This window comes from Pituophis catenifer, unplaced genomic scaffold, assembly GCF_029215685.1.
Source record: "Pituophis catenifer annectens isolate HBS135680 unplaced genomic scaffold, rPitCat1.0.hap2 SCAF_5, whole genome shotgun sequence".
In the NCBI taxonomy this organism is placed as follows: domain Eukaryota; kingdom Metazoa; phylum Chordata; class Lepidosauria; order Squamata; family Colubridae; genus Pituophis; species Pituophis catenifer.
In genome coordinates, this window is record NW_027256885.1 from 6,774,022 (window position 1) to 6,780,021 (window position 6,000).

A 6,000-nucleotide genomic window follows, 5' to 3' on the forward strand; every position below is an offset into this window, starting at 1 on the left:
CTGAGGACACAGACAAAGTGTCCTCCAAGGGGCCTCAATGGCTCCCTAAAACAGGGGCGTCAAACTCAAAGCCCACGGGCCAGATCTAGCCCACAAAGTAGTAGGATCCGGCCGCGGGGCTGTCCTGGTCTACCCAATGTGAAGAGGAAACATGCCAGGAGTTTAGGGAGTGGCAGCAAGCTGGCCCCACCCACCCAGTTGGCCCCGCCCACCCAGTTGGCCATGTCTGCCCAGCCCTCCGAGGTCAACTACAGCCCAGATGCGGCCCTCAATGAAATTGAATTTGTCACCCCTGCTCTAAAAGGATGCAAATGACCAGCTGTCTGCAAGGAGGATCAATCCTTCCCTTCCCCACCACCCAGTCAGAGCTGAGGAAGCTCCTTGGATGAGAAGCAAAATGTCTTCAGAGAAAGAAAAAACAAGGAAGTCCAGTTGGCTCTTGGAAAAAAAGCATCTTTGGGACAACCGCAACCTGGAGGATGGAGAATCTCCATAGACATTCCTTTAGGCAGCAGTTGGGATCAATGCAGTTCCTCTCTTCGCCAGCAGAGGGCAATGCAGGATCGGGACTCTGTTTCCCAATAGGGGAAAAGCTGCTTTTTGCTTTTGGTGTTTTGGGAGGGGGGAGGGTGGTTGGAGAGGGTACCCAGAAAAGTTCTTTCCTTCCCCTAAGCACAAGGGTCCCTGGTGAACATCCCCAAATTTTCTTTTAGTTCCCCAGCCGGTCGAAAAATGCACTCACACACACATACGTGCTCAGACATGCACACGGCTGCAAACTTCCTCCTTTCCCTCTCCTGGAGCCCCCCCCCCAGCACTCAAGTTTCAGCCAAGCCCCCCCCCTCCATCGCCTGTGTGCCCACCATTCTCCCCTCCCCCCCCTGCACGGAGGGCAAATCCTGATCCCTCCAGGGGTCTTTGAAATCTCACTGGAACAATTCCTGGGGGGGGAGCTTTGAGGGGGGAGAAAGGGAGATGGGAGCGAGAGTCACAAGGGCGTAGGGGCTTTAGGAGGCAGTGTCCCTTCCCTGCACCCCGATCCTGGGTCTCCCCTCCTTTGGCTGCCTGGAAAGGACTCTTCAGAAAAGGAGCCAGCCCCCTCCCCAAATGATCTGGCCTATTCTCCCCCCCCCCCCCATGACACAAGTGCTTCTGGCTCACCCTTGTTCCACCTTGCACTACATGTCAAAGTTTGCACTGAGTGAAACAACAACATCGGGGCTTCATCCCTGGAAGCTTTTGTAGGAAGTTAGCACCCACCCCTTTCCTGGAAGAGTGAAATATTTTAGGAAATATGAAAAAGGCAGAATATTATATTTCCCTGGATGAGAAATATGAGAAGCATATTTTACAGACAAAGCAGCTCCCACCTTCCTGCCCCCTACCCTTTGTCAATGGGCCATTAAGGCCTGGGCCAGTCTATTCTACATAACAAAGATCTGCCTCCTTCAGGCAGAGCCATAGTAGGAATTGCCAAAGATCCATCAAAGATAGGATTAGCTCTCTACACAATATCAGCAGAAACTCACCACATGTGACCTGGGAAGCACATGTGACCATCAGCCAGCAAGACCCCCACCCCCTGGGAGTCTGACAACCAATCTGTTGCCGTAATTCGAGGATCAGACTCAATAATGAATTCAGACTTTTTATATTTAAATAGAAGATTGTTTATTTACAGAAGGCATTCTATATTCACAGAGTGATTGCAGATAGAAGCAAGGAGAATGAGTGTGCATCATCTTTTATACTAGGGAGGCGGGATTAGAAGTGGGGAGTGGTTAGTGAGGAATACATTAGGAAGGGGAGAATAAGTTAACTCTTGACACTCCATGGATATATATTTCTTTCATTCAAGAATGAGGCATTTACACATGACAAATCCCCCTCTAAATGCCGATTTGACACACAACAATAATTACATTCAGAATTAGAATAATATTGAACATACAATTTTGAGGTTAAATATTTATGTTGTTTGGATTGTAAAGGTTTAGTCAATATATCAGCTATTTGCTCTGTAGTGTCACAATGAATAGCTTTGATGAATCCATTTTGAGATAATTGTCTTACATGTTTGTATTTGATATCTATATGCCTAGATCTTTGGCCAATAGCGTCTGCTCTTGATATTTCTATTGCAGCTTTGTTATCTTCATATATAGTGAAGGGCTGTGATGGACTCTTCCAAACATTAGTCAATAAATCATTGAACCAGATGAGATTGTTAGATGCTTTTGACAGACAAATATACTCTGCTTCAGTGGTTGAAGTAGCTACTAAATCCTGTTTCCCAGTATACCAGTAGACTGGGCAGTTGTTAAGGAAGAATACATAACCGGAAGTGCTCTTCCTACTCTTAGTGTCACCTGCCCAGTCAGCGTCAGCGTAACAAGTGAGGATAGGCTCTTTAACATTGTTTGGTTCTAACAATAGACAGAAATCTAAGCTGTGTTTCAAATATCTCAACACTCTCTTAATTGCTTCCCAATGGTAAATTAGGGGTTTACTGACATATCTGGACAACAAATTAAGGGGTAGAACAATATCAGGTCTGGTCCAATTAGCAATATACAAAAGAGAACCGATAACTGACCTATAAAGCGTATTGTCATTAAACTCAGGAGATGATTCATTCATATTTTTTATGAAATCAGTCTGCATTGGGGTGTCACAAGGCTTTGCATTATTCATATTACATTTGTTCAAGAGCTCAATTATTTTATCTTTTTGAGATAATCTAAATCCTTTCTCGGTCTTACTAATGTGTACTCCAAGATATTTGTTTACTTTCCCCAATGACTTTAATGAGAAATGTTCTCCTAGTTTTGTTACAAAAATATCTCTCTTGTCTTTATGTTTGCCAATATACAAAATGTCATTCACATAAATTAATACAAATTCTAAAGATTCACCTTCTCTTCTAACAAAAAAACAATTGTCTGCCGTTGTGGCATTGAAGTTCATGGTCTTGAGTACGTTGACCAAGCATTCATACCAACGTTTGCCGGATTGCTTTAATCCATACAAACTTTTGTTCAGTAACCATGTTTCATTTCTATTTGTGTTTTTGCTATGTGGAGCTCTTACATATATTTCTTTATCAAGTTTCGCATGTAGATATGCAGTTTGTATATCATATTGAAAAACTTCAAGATTAAGAGCTGAGGCTATCACTAAAGCTGTCTTAACACTTCCAGTTCTCACTGTGGGAGAATATGTGTCGGTATAATCCTCAGGGTATCTTTGAGCAAAACCCTGTGCTACCAATCTTGCTTTATATAATGTGTTACCCCCTTCTAGATTTTTAATCTTAAATATCCACCTAGTGCCTATAATTGTTTTATCCTTTGGGACTGGTGCTGGAGTGAATACGTTAAGTTCTCGTAAACTGTCCATTTCTTTGGCCATGGCTAGTTCCCATTTGTTTCTTTCTTCCAAAGGGAGTTTTAATACATCTTCATATGTGTTTGGTGTTGGTGTTTCATTATGTATGTGCATTATGTAATCTTTAAATCGTTCAGGTACTTGATTTCTGTTACATCTAATTGTTCTTTCTGGTCTATCATTGTTATCATGTAAATATCTTGCCTCCTTTTGTGTTAATGAATCTATTTTGATTTTGGGACAATTTCCTATCCACGTTTTGGTGTTGTCTTTTTGTGTGTTACAGGTTTGCCCTTCTTGTTTTGTTCTACCTTGTGTTTTAATATTAGGCCTTGTCATTGGGAGTATTTCATTGAGATGTATTTTAGACCAATTGGCCTGTTCGTGAAATACAGCGGTCCTAGAGATTATGAATTTGTTGTTATTGTCAATAAATCTATATCCTTTTGTACCTGTTTCATAACCCATGAATCTAAGCCTTCTGGACACATTATCCCCCTTACGTCTTAATTGTTTCGGTATATGTACATCTGCTGTAACTCCAAACACATGCATGTGGGCTATCTTAGGTTTTTTACTATACATCAGTTCGTATGGTGTTTTGTTTATGACGCTAGACCAAAGTCGGTTGAGTGTATAATTGGAATATAATAGGGCTTCTGACCAGAAATGCTTACCTAACCCAGCATCCTCTAATGTACACCTAATCATAGTTTGCAGTGTCGAGTTTCATCGTTCTACTACTCCATTTTGAAAAGCAGAGAAAGGACTAGAGGTGAAATGCAACATTCCTTTTGATTTTAGCCATTGAGAGAATTCTCTTGACATGAATTCAGACCCTCTGTCTGTCATGATTTGTTTGATTTGTGTGTGATGCTGTGTTTCCACACGTTTATAAAATTCTTTAAATTTTTGAAATGTTTCATCTTTATGTCTTAAGGTGTAGACAAAGCCATAACGACGGAAGTCGTCTACAATAGTGAGGAAATATCGTTTTTTGTATGTAATTGATGGAGTTAATGGGCCAACTAGATCCATATGCACTAGACTAAAAATATGATTTGATGATCTTGTTGCCTTTTTGGGTCTGGGCTTGGTTCTCAGTTTTGAAGACTTACATACTGAACATTCCAGGTAATTTTTACAGTCTTTTATTTTAACACCTTCAGCATGTTCAATCATTTTTTGTATTACAGGAAAACTGGCATGTCCTAATTTTCTATGTAATATATGTGCACATTCATCATGAATTGGCTTTCCAATCATGGGTTTTTTGTTAGTGTATGTATTGTTATCAGATGTAGTTTCATCATTATGTTCTGATTCATGTTCTTCATTGTCACTATCTATATCATTTTCTGTTTCTGTGCTAGTGTTAGTTTCTACGTTTGAATTAATGTTGTGTAACCATTTTTCTTCTGTAATTAAATATGGTAAGTCTCCTTTGGTAATTATATTACCTATGTTTATTTTGTTTTTCTCTAGAGTTACTTTTCCCTTTGAGAATATTATATTTATGTTAGAGTCCCTGCTTAGCTTTATTGCACTGAGAATGTTGTGAGGTATTTTGGGTATTAATAGAACCCCCTCTATTTTCCCTAGACCGGGTAATTCTACATTTCCTCTTCCAATAACTTGGACTTCCTCTTGGTTTGCTACTTTAATTACAAATTTGTCTTCGACGAAGGAAGATAATATTTTCTTATCGTGTGTTGTGTGATTTGTTGCTCCGGAATCAATGAGCCAAGCATTGTCCTTTGAGTCTTGATTTTTGATTATTGTGTGTTTATCTAATCCGTACAATGATCCGGACTTCCTGTCCCTTGAGTTGTCTCTGCCCCCTCTATGTTCTCTAAAGTTTGGTGAATTTCTGTGTCTATATCTGTCAATGGATGATTGTCTATCGTGATATCTGTTTCTTGTGTCATGTCTTTGTCTCTCTCTAGGAGGTTTTGGACAGTCTCTCCTATAATGTTCTTTAGACCCACAGTTATAACACTCTATTGTGTCCTGATGCCTGTCTTGGAATACTACCCTTTTGATCTGTCTATGCTCTTTGTGTGTACTGTAGCGGCTTCTTCTCAAATTATCTTCAGCAATTAATCTATTTGATAAACTCTCTATAGATAGATAGCCTAAGTTAATTGTATCTAAATGTGATATGAAGTTGTCCCATGATGGGTCTAATGAATTAATAATAACACTTTTCATTGTCTGGTCAGATATTATTTCTCCCCTTAAATGAAGTTCTGCTCTAGTTGTGTTCAGTAATAGTAAATGTTCACTTATAGTAGTCCCAGGTTTTATCCTGGCTGAGAAAAAGGTTTTAGACATTCTAGTTGTGGTTGCCACACTTTCACTATGAAACAGTTTAAACATACAATGAATTATTTCTGAGACAGTTAGGTTATGCTTAATACTATGATAAATAGCAGGTGATATACTAGAGATTAGTAAATAAAATGCTCTGTGATGTAGATAGTCCAATTTTAGTGTCCATGGTTTTTTAGGAGGGTTAGTTATGAAAAACAATAAATTTTCTTTTAAGAAAACAACCTGGAGTTGCTGACTCCATTTCTGTAAGTTAACACCGTCTATTCTCAATTTTGGAAA